Below are 14187 nucleotides of genomic sequence, written 5' to 3'. Positions count from 1 at the left end.
ATCGTGATTAACCATTCCAATGGCCAATAATTGCCAAGCATATCCACACCTCTCAATAACCATATACATACAAAATGATTATAACATTATGCTCAAAATATATATAAGCCATTTTTGCATGGCTATCCAAATTCGTACAATACCGAAAGGTACATGACCAACATCAAAAAGGGTAGTCCTATACATGCCATTTCAGAGTTCAACCAAAAGTGTACCAAAGGGGCTTTGATAGTGTGGACGACTTCGACTTCGACAATCCCGAGTCCGATAGCTGACGAACCAAAATCTATAAAACAGAGATTTAAAGAACGGAGTAAGCATTAAATGCTTAGTAAATTTCCAACAATGAAATTAGGCGCAACTGAGGTATAGCATTCATATAACTAAACGGATAATTTCATATACACATATTCTTAAAAATCAGTCCTACTCCACATTTCCAACCCTTATATTCACACATAAGGGATCAACTTAACCAAAGGTCGGAAGCTCATTAATTGACTGAGCGAATAGTATTCAAAAGGAATTTACTACTCCAATGCATATACGAAACGTACCTCATCGTTGGGATTTACGAGCGTATCAATTTAAATTTTTACAGCAAGATCGCTCATTCCCAAACCAAGTACCTTCGGAGTTTAGCCGGATATAGCTACTAGCTCAAATGCCTTCGGGACTTAGCCCGGTTATAGTAACTCGCACAAATGCCTTCGGAACTTAGCCCGGATATAGTAACTCGCACAAATGCCTTCGGGACTTAGCCCGGATATAGTAACTCGCACAAATGCCTTCGGGCTTAGCCCGGAATTAGTCACTAGAACAAATGCCTTCGGGACTTAGCCCGGTTATCAATCCGAATATCCATGCACATATCAATAAATCATGACACATCAGTATTTCATTTTCATAACTAGAATTCAAACACAAGTCACTTATCAAGCATTATCATTTTCGGCTCAATAGCTACATACAAAGGGCATGATTTTGATTTTCTTATAACATAATCTAATCGAATCATAATCTAAGTTTCATTACTCGAAAACTTACCTCGAATGTTGTCGAACGATTTCGACGGCTATTCGATCACTTTTTCCTTTCCCTTGTCCAACTTTGGTCCTCTAAGCTCTTGAGCTAATTCAAACAAATTTAACTTATTAAAGTCTCATTATGCTAGCTTATGGCCGAATATGACAAGGAGTTTGATAGGTCATATGGCCACCTTTAGCTCAAATACAAAATGGTCATACGCATTTTTAATCACATTGAGCAATTTAATACAATTAATCTAACATTTCCTCATGTGCATGTTTATGATCGAATACACACATCATTAACCTAATATCAATTATATGAGCACTTTAACAAAATTCTCCTTGAGCCGAGTATCTAAGTCAAGATAGATTCATCATTATGCTCGCCTCTAACCAAATACATGCAACACCAATCCACCTAATGTGGCCGAATATGCTTGTCTATGTTGAGGCCGATTATATGCTTAATACTTCCTACAAGTATGGTTACTTGTATTGACTATATATCATTTTGTTTCAAGTTCAAAACTTGGCTAATACACATATATACACTAGTAATCAAATACTAACATTTTGCACTTCACCTTACTACCATTTCTCATCTACTTCCTACCATGGCCGAATGCATCAAGACACCATACCATTTCAATTTTGGTCATGGGTTACACAAAGAACTTAATGTCTAACTCAAAAATGCCAAAAAGAAAATCCAAGAGTCATCAAACACCATCACATGTATCATTACAAAGCTTCACACTTAGCATGCAAATGACATCAACACAAATCCACCTTAGCCGAAACTTAACTCATCTTCATGCCTCATCACCACAACATCAAACACCAACCAAGAAGACAACACCCATGGCCGAATATCATCTCCATCTCATAGCAAAGATTTAAACCATGGGCTAGGTAGAACTCAAGCTAACAATTAAAAACATGCATGAATCTCATGGAACAACATCAAACATACCTTAGTCTAGTGAACCCCCATAGCCGATTTTCTCCAAGCTCTTTCCCTTCTTTTTCTTTCTTCTATTCGGCCAAGTTGAAACATGAGAACTTTTTTTTCTTTTCTTTTTTTTTCATCATCATTTACCTTCCCATTATTATTTTATTGCCCATACTCCTTATTTTATTTTTCCTAACACAAAACACTAACATAACATGTTTATGACATGTTTTGCCCATAACATTTTGTCCACCCTCCTTGTCATGGCCGGCCACCACTAATTAAGTGGGAAATTGACATGCAAGTCCACCCTTTTGATTACATGCACTATTAGATCCTTATAGATTAACCTATCACATTTCAAAAGTGTCACACATAAGTCCTATTAGCTAAATTCACATGCAATTAACTAAATCGAAGCTTAAAACTTTCACACATTCATATTCACATATTTTAGACAATAATTATTATATTCAAAAAAATTGGTGACTCGGTTTAGCGGTCCCGAAACTGCTTTCCGACTAGGGTCACTTTAGGGCTGTCACAACTCTCCCCCACTTAAGAAATTTTCGTCCCCGAAAATCTTACCGGTAAATAGGTTTGGGTATCGTTCTTTCATGGCATTCTCAGTTTCCCAAGTAGCTTCTTCGATCCCGTGTTTGAGCCACAACACCTTTACTAACAGAACCCTTTTGTTTTGCAACTCTTTCACTTCACGAGCTAGGATACGGATCGGTTCTTCTTCATAACTCATATCAGTTTGAATTTCAACCTCGGAGGGGTTTATTACATGCGAAGGATCGGATCGGTAACGTCGAAGCATCGAAACATGAAAAACGTTGTGAATCCTTTCAAGTTCAGGGGGTAAAAGCAACCTATATGCAACTGGACCAACTCGTTCGGAGATTTCATACGGTCCAATGAATCTCGGACTCAATTTGCCCTTACGGCCAAATCTGAGTATCTTTTTCCAAGGTGAAACTTTAAGAAACACTTTATCTCCCACCTGATACTCAATGTCTTTTCGTTTTAAATCCGCATACGACTTCTGACAATCTGATGCTGCCTTCAGACTTTCACGAATTATTTTTACTTTCTGCTCAGAATCTCTAATCAAATCAACTTCGAAAATTTTTCTTTCACCGAGCTCGGTCCAAAACAATGGCGTACGGCATTTTCGACCGTACAAAGCCTCGTAAGGCGCCATCTTAATGCTTGACTGAAAACTATTGTTGTAAGCAAACTCAATCAAAGGTAGATACCGTTCCCATGAACCACTAAACTCAAGGATGCAGCATCTCAACATATCCTCGAGTATTTGAATTATCCGCTCGGATTGACCATCTGTTTGGGGGTGAAAAGCGGTGCTAAAATGCAACTTGGTACCCAAAGCTTCTTCAATTTCTTCCAAAATCGTGAGGTGAATCTCGGATCTCTATTCGACACAATAGAAATGGGCACCCCGTGTAATCTCACAATCTGAGAAACATACAATTCAGCTAGTTTATCCAATGAAAAATCCATACGTACAGGAATAAAATGAGCCGACTTAGTCAGTCTATCCACAACAACCCAAATCGCATCTTTCTTACTTGCCGACAATGGCAACCCAGATACAAAATCCATCGTGACTCGATCCCATTTCCATTCAGGTATCATGATCGGCTGAAGTAAAACTGTGGGCACTTGATGTTCCGCTTTCACTTGTTGACATATTAAACACTTCGATACAAAATCGGAAATGTCTCGTTTCATACCATGCCACCAAAACTGACGTCTCAGATCGTTGTACATTTTCGTACTCCCCGGGTGAATTGACATTCGGCTACAATGAGCTTCGTTCAGAATCATCGAAATGAGTTCTGAATTTCTTGGAACACACAAACGAATTCTGAACCTCAAACAATTGTCATCATCAATTTGAAACTCTGATTCCGTATTCGGAACACATTCAGCCCGTTTTGCAACCAATTCATCATCGACTTTCTGAGCTTCACGAATTTGATGGATCAACAATGGTTTGGCCTTTAATTCTGCCACTAACACATTTTCGGATAGAACGGACAAGTGTACATTCATCGCTCGTAAAGCAAACAATGATTTACGACTTAAGGCATCCGCAACCACATTAGCCTTTCCCGGGTGATAGTCAATGACAAGCTCATAATCTTTCAACAACTCGAGCCAACATCTTTGTCGTAGATTTAAGTCTCTTTGAGTCATCAAATATTTGAGACTTTTGTGATCCGAATATACATGGCACTTCTCACCAAATAAGTAATGTCGCCATATTTTCAAGGCGAACACAATGGCAGCTAGTTCAAGATCATGGGTCGGATAATTTTTCTCATGTGGCTTTAATTGTCTCGACGCATAGTCCACAACTCGACCTTCTTGCATCAATACGCAACCCAACCCAAGTAGGGAGGCATCACTATAGATGACAAACTCTTTGCCTGATTTGGGCTGCAATAGAATTGGAGCTTCAGTTAAATAAGTTTTCAGTTGATCAAAACTTTTCTGAAATTTTTCCGTCCATTCGAACTTAACATCTTTTTGAAGTAGCTTCGTTATTGGTATGGCTATCATCGAGAAACCTTTTACAAACCGTCGGTAGTAACTGGCAAGTCCCAAAAGCTCCGAACCTCAGTAATATTTCTCGGAGGCTTCCAATTCAGTATGGCCGAAATTTTGTTCGGATCAACTCGAATACCCGATGCAGATACCACATGACCCAATAAGCTAACCTCTCTTAACCAGAACTCACACTTACTGAACTTAGCATATAACTGCTTATCCCGTAAAATTTGCAACACTAATCCCAGGTGTTCAGCATGATCGGTTTCATTTCTCGAATAGACCAAAATATCATCGATAAACACAAATACAAACCGATCCAAATACGGTCTGAAAATCCGATTCATCAAATCCATAAATACCGCCGGGGCATTAGTGAGCCCAAACGGCATCACTAAGAATTCGTAGTGACCGTATCTCGTTCTGAAAGCAGTTTTGGGTATATTCGAATCTCGAATTCGCAACTGATAATAACCCGATCTCAAATCTATCTTTGCAAACATTGAGGCTCCTTTTAGTTGATCAAACAAATCGTCAATACGCGGTATCGGATATTTGTTCTTTATTGTCACCTTATTCAGCTAACGATAATCGATGCACAACCTCATGGTTCTGTCCTTCTTTTTCACAAACAATACTGGTGCACCCCAAGGTGAGAAACTTGGTCGAGCGAAACCTCTATCCGTCAACTCTTGCAACTGAGCTTTCAACTCTTTTAACTCGGTTGGTGCCATACGATACGGAGCTATCGAAATCGGCGTAGTCCCAGGCACAAGCTCAATACCAAACTCTACCTCCCGAATAGGTGGTAAACCCGGTAATTCTTCGGGAAAAACATCCGGGTATTCACAAACCACCGGCACAGATTCAAGTTTCTTTTCTGGCTCTTTATTATCAAGTACGTATGCAAGATACGCTTCACACCCCTTTCTCACATATTTATGAGCTAACATCGAGGATATTATAGCTGGCGACCCATTCAAGTCAGTAGACTCAACTCGAATCATCTCATTATTTCCACACCTCAAATCGACAGTTTTTCTTTTGCAATTCACAACTGCATCGTGAACGGTTAGCCAATCCATACCGAGGATAACATCAAATTCATCAAACGGTAAAAGCATCAAATTGGCCGGAAAGCAGGAACCTCTGATTTCTAAGGGACATTTCTTACACACTTTGTCGACAAGCACATAACGACCCAAGGGATTTGACACCCGAATTACAAACTCAGTAGACTCAACAGGTAGAGTCTTACTGGATGCTAAGGTTTCACATATATAAGAATGAGTAGAACCAGGGTCAATCAAAGCAATCACATTAGTATCAAAGAGAGTAAAAGTACCGGTAATAACATCTGGCGAGGAAGCATCCTCGCGTGCGCGTATAGCATAAGCTCTAGCAGGAGCACGAGCCTCAAATCTGGTTGTAGCATCTCTAGATCCTCTCTGACCGCCACTAGCATTGCCCGTATTTCTAGATGGTCTACCCCGAGCAGTAGTAGCACCAGGTTTCCCACTTTGATTTACGTTCTGTTCAGACAATCTCGGGCAATCTTTAATAAAGTGGTCAGCTGATCCGCACTTGTAACAGGAGCGGTCATGGAATCTACAACTCCCCGAATGCCATTTACCACAATACTGACACTCCGTTCTGTCTCGACGATCATATCCAACACTGGCGACCTAAGTGACTCGTGCACTCACAGGGGGTCGATCGCGATCTCGTCTAGAAAAACCCGAAGTGTCTCTAGACCGGCCCAAGTCATCTCTAAATTTCTTCGATGACTGTTGGAAGGGCTTCCCCGAAGACCTCTTACGAAAATCCTTTGCTCCCACCTCAGCTTTTCTTTTCTCCATACTGAGCTCCTCGGCTTTGCAAGCTCGCTCGACAAGTAGCACAAATTCTCGGATTTCCAAAATGCCAACATACAGCTTTATATCATCATTCAGCCCATCCTCAAAACGTTTACACATCACGGCTTCTGAGGAAATACATTCTCGAGCGTACCGGCTAAGCCTTACAAATTTTTGTTCATAGTCGATAACCGACATGGAACCTTGTTTAAGTTCAAGAAATTCCTTCCGTTTTTGATCCATGAATCTCTGATTGATATACTTTTTTCGAAACTCAGTTTGGAAAAACTCCCAAGTTACTTGCTCTCTGGACACAACAGAAGTCAACGTATTCCACCAATAGTAGGCAGAATCATGTAGCAAGGAGATAGTACACTTTAGGCACTCATCGGGTGTGCAAGATAGCTCATCGAGTACCCGAATAGTGTTGTCCAACCAAAATTTAGCTTGCTCAACATCATCGCTGTCCGTAGCTTTAAATTCAGCAGCCCCGTGTTTTTGGATTCTGTCAACTGGGGGCTTATTTGACCTTATTTGGTCAGTTACCGGAGGTATTGTAGGTCCGGGGGTGGTATTAGTCGGGAATGGAGGTTGTGGAACAGCCGTATTAGTTCGAATGTATTGGTTGAACCAATCATTCATCACACTATAAAAAGCTTGCCTAGCCTCATCATTCGGATTGCTAGCAATAGGTTGAGAGTCCGCCGGCGCTGTCCCTTGTGCGGGAGCAGGCGCTACACTCTCAAGGTCATCAGCTACCGCTCGGTCGGGATCGGGATCCATTACTATAAATAAACACATTTGCAAATGTCAGAAATCACCACACTATCAAATAATCACAAAATGGCATGTATAGCTAGACCCAAACGTATTACGGTAGTCCTAGAATCGACTAAACCGTAGCTCTGATACCAATAAAATTGTCACACCCCGTACTCGAGACCGTTGCCGGAGTCGGACACGAGGGGTTAACAGACTTAATTCACTTATTTTCACAGTCCATTTTAAAAATTTCCAGACAAGCTGGCTAACTGCGTCACTGTCACCTTAAAAATCATATCTTGAGTTCCAAAACTCGAAAATCAGTTTCGTAAATTTTCCCTGAAACTAGACTCATATATCCATCTACAAATTGTTTTCTAGAATTTTTGGTCGGCCCAATTAGTACAGTTTATTAGTTAAAATCTCCCCTGTTACAGGGTTCGGCTGCTCTGACCTTCATGCATTACGACTTATATATCTCCCTGTACAGGGCTTCAATACTTATGAAATTTCTTTCTAATGAAACTAGACTAAAAAAGGAATCTATACATATATGGAATGACTTCTAATTATCTCTGGTTAATTTATAATGAATTTCCAAAGTCAGATCAGGGGATCTAGAAATCGCTCTGGCCCTGTCCCACGAAAACTTAAATATCTCCTAAAATACGACTCATATGACCGTTTCGTTTCTTCCATATCAAAGTAGATTAATCAAGGTTAGATTACATAATTTATTCACTATTTAATTTCATTCCTACTATTTTTAGTGATTTTTCAAATTCACACCACTGCTGCTGTCAGCGCCTTTAAGGTAGACTTTACCTATTACATAGTTTCCATGATTCAACCAACCCTTTAGCATATATAGCACAAAGTATGATCGTGATTAACCATTCCAATGGCCAATCATTGCCAAGCATATCCACACCTCTCAATAACCATATACATACAAAATGATTATAACATTATGCTCAAATATATATAAGCCATTTTTGCATGGCTATCCAAATTCGTACAATACCGAAAGGTACATGACCAACATCAAAAAGGGTAGTCCTATACATGCCATTTCAGAGTTCAACCAAAAGTGTACCAAAGGGGCTTTGATAGTGTGGACGACTTCGACTTCGACAATCCCGAGTCCGATAGCTGACGAACCAAAATCTATAAAACAGAGATTTACAGAACGGAGTAAGCATTAAATGCTTAGTAAGTTTCGAACAATGAAATTAGGCGCAACTGAGGTATAGCATTCATATAACTAAGCGGATAATTTCATATACACATATTCTTAAAAATCAGTCCTACTCCACATTTCCAACCCTTATATTCACACATAAGGGATCAACTTAACCAAAGGCCGGAAGCTCATTAATTGACTGAGCGAATAGTATTCAAAAGGAATTTACTACTCCAATGCATATACGAAACGTACCTCATCGTTGGGATTTACGAGTGTATCAATTTAAATTATTATAGCAAGATCGCTCATTCCCAAACCAAGTACCTTCGGAGTTTAGCCGAATATAGCTACTAGCTCAAATGCCTTCGGGACTTAGCCCGGTTATAGTAACTCGCACAAATGCCTTCGATACTTAGCCCGGTTATAGTAACTCGCCCAAATGCCTTCGGGACTTAGCCCGGATATAGCAACTCGCACAAATGCCTTCGGGCTTAGCCCGGAATTAGTCACTAGCACAAATGCCTTCGGGACTTAGCCCGGTTATCAATCCGAATATCCATGCACATATCAATAAATCATGACACATCAATATTTCATTTTCATAACTAGAATTCAAACACAAGTCACTTATCAAGCATTATCATTTTCGGCTCAATAGCTACATACAAAGGGCATGATTTTGATTTGCTTATAACATAATCTAATTGAATCATAATCTAAGTTTCATTACTCGAAAACTTACCTCGAATGTTGTCGAACGATTTCGACGGCTATTCGATCACTTTTTCCTTTCCCTTGTCCAACTTTGGTCCTCTAAGCTCTTGAGCTAATTCAAACAAATTTAACTTATTAAAGTCTCATTATGCTAGCTTATGGCCGAATATGACAAGGAGTTTGATAGGTCATATGGCCACCTTTAGCTCAAATACAAAATGGTCATACGCATTTTTAATCACATTGAGCAATTTAATACAATTAATCTAACATTTCCTCATGTGCACGTTTATGACCGAATACACACATCATTAACCTAATATCAATTATCTGAGCACTTTAACAAAATTCCCCTTGAGCCGAGTATCTAAGTCAAGATAGATTCATCATTATGCTCGCCTCTAACCGAATACATGCAACACCAATCCACCTAATGTGGCCGAAAATGCATGTCTATGTTGAGGCCGATTATATGCTTAATACTTCCTACAAGTATGGTTACTTGTATTGACTATATATCATTTTGTTTCAAGTTCAAAACTCGGCTAATACACATATATACACTAGTAATCAAATACTAACATTTTGCACTTCACCTTACTACCATTTCTCATCTACTTCCTACCATGGCCGAATGCATCAAGACACCATACCATTTCAATTTTGGTCATGGGTTACACAAAGAACTTAATGTCTAGCTCAAAAATGCCAAAAAGAAAATCCAAGAGTCATCAAACACCATCACATGTATCATTACAAAGCTTCACACTTAGCATGAAAATGACATCAACACAAATCCACCTTAGCCGAAACTTAACTCATCTTCATGCCTCATCACCACAACATCAAACACCAACCAAGAAGACAACACCCATGGCCGAATATCATCTCCATCTCATAGCAAAGATTTAAACCATGGGCTAGGTAGAACTCAAGCTAACAACTAAAAACATGCATGAATCTCATGGAACAACATCAAACATACCTTAGTCTAGTGAACCCCCATAGCCGATTTTCTCCAAGCTCTTTCCCTTCTTTTTCTTTCTTCTATTCGGCCAAGTTGAAACATGAGAACTTTTTTTCTTTTCTTTTTTTTTTCATCATCATTTACCTTCCCATTATTATTTTATTGCCCATACTCCTTATTTTATTTTTCCTAACACAAAACACTAACATAACATGTTTATGACATGTTTTGCCCATAACATTTTGTCCACCCTCCTTGTCATGGCCGGCCACCACTAATTAAGTGGGAAATTGACATGCAAGTCCACCCTTTTGATTAAATGCACTACTAGATCCTTATAGATTAACCTATCACATTTCAAAAGTGTCACACATAAGTCCTATTAGCTAAATTCACATGCAATTAACTCAATCGAAGCTTAAAACTTTCACACATTCATATTCACATATTTTAGACAATAATTATTATATTCAAAAAAATTGGTGACTCGGTTTAGCGGTTCCGAAACCGCTTTCTGACTAGGGTCACTTTAGGGCTGTCACACATGTGTAGTACTATGTGTAGGCTACTATGTGTTTAAAATGCTTTTAGGTCACATGTGTAGTACTAAGTGCAGGCTAGTACATGTACCATATGGTTAGGTCGCATGTGTAGTACTAAGTACAGGCTACTATGCGTACCCGATAGCTTCGATCACATGTGTGGTACTAAGTGTAGGCCACTATGTGTAAAAGATAGCTTTGGTCACAAGTGTGGTACTATGTGAAGGCCACTTTGTGAAGAAGGTAGCTTTGGCTACAAGGGTGGTACTGTGTGCAGGCCACCGGGTATCCGTTATTATTCCGATGTGTTCAACGGGAAATGACTAGGTGTAATTGAATATGACTATGTGATGAATAAGTGAAGGTTCGTATGTGTAAACTTATGAGCAACGTTCTCGATATGTGATCGAACTTTGGTAATATTGATATGGAGTAAGTGTTACAATGAAAGTTACTACAAAGAAAACATGAAAGAGTGAAATTTAGTAATAAAACAGTTTTGGATAGCAACAGTTGTAAGACTTTGAAATATCACCAAAAATGGTGGAAATCGAATTAGAAGTTGAATAAGATATGAAATAAAATCTTATTGAGTCTATTTTCAAATTAAAGAAACGGTGTAAGCAAAAGAAGTTGATATTATAAGATATTTGAAATTTTGTGAGATAGAGTCAGAATGGTTTTGGAATCCCCTGTTCTGAAATAGGAAAATCATGAAAAATTGTAAAAAAATAATTATGTGTTAAATTTATATACTTAAAATCCTTATTGAGTTTATTTTCAAAATAAAAAAATGGGAACATTATCCAAATCTTGTATGAAGAGATAATTAATTTTTAGTGTAGGGGGTCGGAACTGCCGGACAGCGAAATAGGGGTGACTTTAAAGAATAAACTATACTTATTGGAAGAACCAAAATTTCTGGAAATTTTATGGTAAGAAGATATATGAGCCTAGTTTCAGGGAAAATTAGAGAAACATAATTTGGAGTTCCTTAACTCATGATATAAATAATTTAGTGATTGTGACTCGAGTAGACAACTTGAGATGAACATGAATAAATAGTGGAACCATGAGCAATTATGATTGTATTATCTTGAGAACATATTGTGAAGATTTATAAAAGCATGTTAATAGATTACTTCTTATTTACATACCTACTTACTAAGTGATAAACCGTTATTTATACATATTTTTACCCCATGCTTAACGCATTTTATGGATGATTTTTCCTTAGAATTGGTGAATTTGATGCTCCTAATGCCGTAATTTCATGTTTATACTTAGGCGAGCATAGGAGAGCGAAAGGAACGAGAAACGGGCCAAAAACAGAGAAAATGGGCCAACATATGAAATCAACACGGCTTGGACTTCCTCACACGGGCAGACCATACGGCCGTGTCAATTTGGCAGAATCGAAGCATGACTCACACGGGTAGAACACACGCCCGTGCCATTCTAACAGGTTCGAGCACAGCTTGAAGTAATCACACACGGGCGTGTCCCTGTCGAGCCCAAGTTTAGTCCAATTCAGAAAAGGCCAATTTTGAGGGTTCTCAGGCATTCCAAAGCCTATAAATACACCTTAGAGGAGGAGGAAAAAGGACACACAGAGAAGGAGGCAGAGAACTACTCAAGAATAGCCGATTGATCCATTTTAGAAGCCGAATTCATCATCAAGACTGAAGATCTCCTCTCAATTTCCCTTCAGGAGTTTTGGGTTTTGTTTATGTTTTGTATTCATTATTCTTCTGATATGTTTTTCTTTTTAGTTATGAACTAAATCTCCTAAATACCTAAGAGGAATGAAACCTAAGACGAATCTTATTATTATTTTCTGAATTGTATGATAAATATTTGGCTTGTTCTTAATTATGTGTTCTTAATTCTTGCCTTGATATTCCAGGAAATTGATTCAAGATAAGCTCTTATTCAGAGGAGGAATAGACCCTGTCTAAGAGTACATTTGTCATAATTAAGCGGAGTTGGTTGCGCACTTAGAGATAGGGTGACAAGATTTTGTCGGATTAGGGTGAAACCTAATAAGGGGATCCATAAATTGAGTTAATGCAACCCTAGGGAGTTAATTATAAAGATATTTCAATTATTCAATTTAAGGTTAGACGTTTTTAGTCTCAAGAGGGATAATAATATAACTTAGGGATTTCTACGGATCAAGTCAAATGAATAAATCGTCCGATTCAGAGTCAAATAAAAGTGAAGTCTAGGTGGATTTTTCCTTAGGTATTGTCCTAATTCAATCGTTTTCCAAAAGTAATTCCCCAATTCTATTTCCTGTGAATTCTTAGTTTAATTAATTAGTTAGTTAAAACAAACCCCATTATTTTTAGGCTAGATAATAAAAAGACAGTCATTACTAGTACTTTTAGTTCCTTTGGGTTCGACAATCCAGTCTTGCTAAAGCTATACTACTGTTCGATAGGTACACTTGCCTTCATTATGATAATTGTTAGTTTCAGGAATGATTCTTTATAAATTTATAAAACTTATCACACAAATATCACGATCAAGTTTTTGGCACTGTTGCCGTTGAACTAAGATATTAGGAACACTCAATTTTTATTAGTTTAGCCATTTATTTTTCTTGCAAGTTAATTTTATTTTATTTTTATTATTATTTATTAATTTACTTTTTCTTTCTCTTGGTAGGTTTTTATAGTTTATGACTAGAAGAAACCCGTCAGGACCACTATTTTTTTACGAAGAAATCGATCGTACAGTTCACGAAAACCAAAGAGAAATAAGGTGAAGCTTAAGATACACAGAGAACAAGCAAGAGGACGATATTCAAACCCCAACCGAGGAGATGTCTGAAAATCAAGACAATCAGCTACCTCCTGCGATACCCGCTGAACTAGCAAATTAGAATCCTGCTCCTCATACTATGTATGATTATGCTAAACCTACTTTAACAGGAACTCAGTCAAGTATAGTTAGGCCTGCTATTGCTGTGAATAATTTTGAACTAAAACCTAACACTATTCAAATGATACAGCAATTTGCTCAGTTTGATGGTTTGCAGGATGAGGATCCAAACACTCACTTGGAAAATTTCCTGGAATTCTGTGATACATTTAAAATTAATGGCATTTCTGACGATGCCATTCGTCTTCGGTTATTCCCTTTTTCATTAAGGAACAAAGCTAAACAATGGTTGAACTCATTACCACAAGGTTCAATTACTACTTGGGAACAAATGACCTAAAAATTTTTATTAAAATATTTTTCACCGGCTAAAACAGCCAAATTACGTAATGATATCTCTTTATTTGTGCAGATGGACTTAGAAACTCTTTACGATGCATGGGAGAGATATAAGGACCTACTACATAGGTGTCCTCACCATGGATTACCTCTATGGTTGCAAGTTCAAACATTCTACAATGGTGTGAATTCCTCGACAAGACAGATGATTGATGCAGCAGCTGGGGGAACCATCAATAACAAAGCACCTGAAGAGGCTTACAAATTTATTGAAGAGATGTCACTGAATCACTATCATTGGCAAGTCATGAGGACTAAGCCAACTAAAACAGTAGACGTCTATAACGTTGATTCGATTACTATGCCATCAAACCA

At 38.2% G+C, this 14187-nt stretch overlaps 1 non-coding gene across 1 annotated transcript; it reads right to left on the bottom strand.

The window, feature by feature from the left end:
• Nucleotides 1-13853: 13853 nt before the first annotated feature.
• LOC121208424 (small nucleolar RNA R71) lies at nucleotides 13854-13959 on the bottom strand. Its single transcript, XR_005903448.1, has one exon. It is a non-coding gene; the product is annotated as a small nucleolar RNA R71 (small nucleolar RNA).
• Between the last annotated feature and the right edge of the window lie 228 nt (nucleotides 13960-14187).

This window comes from Gossypium hirsutum, chromosome A01 (assembly GCF_007990345.1).
Source record: "Gossypium hirsutum isolate 1008001.06 chromosome A01, Gossypium_hirsutum_v2.1, whole genome shotgun sequence".
Classification (NCBI taxonomy): Eukaryota; Viridiplantae; Streptophyta; class Magnoliopsida; order Malvales; family Malvaceae; genus Gossypium; species Gossypium hirsutum.
This window is presented reverse-complemented; position numbering and strand designations above follow the sequence as displayed.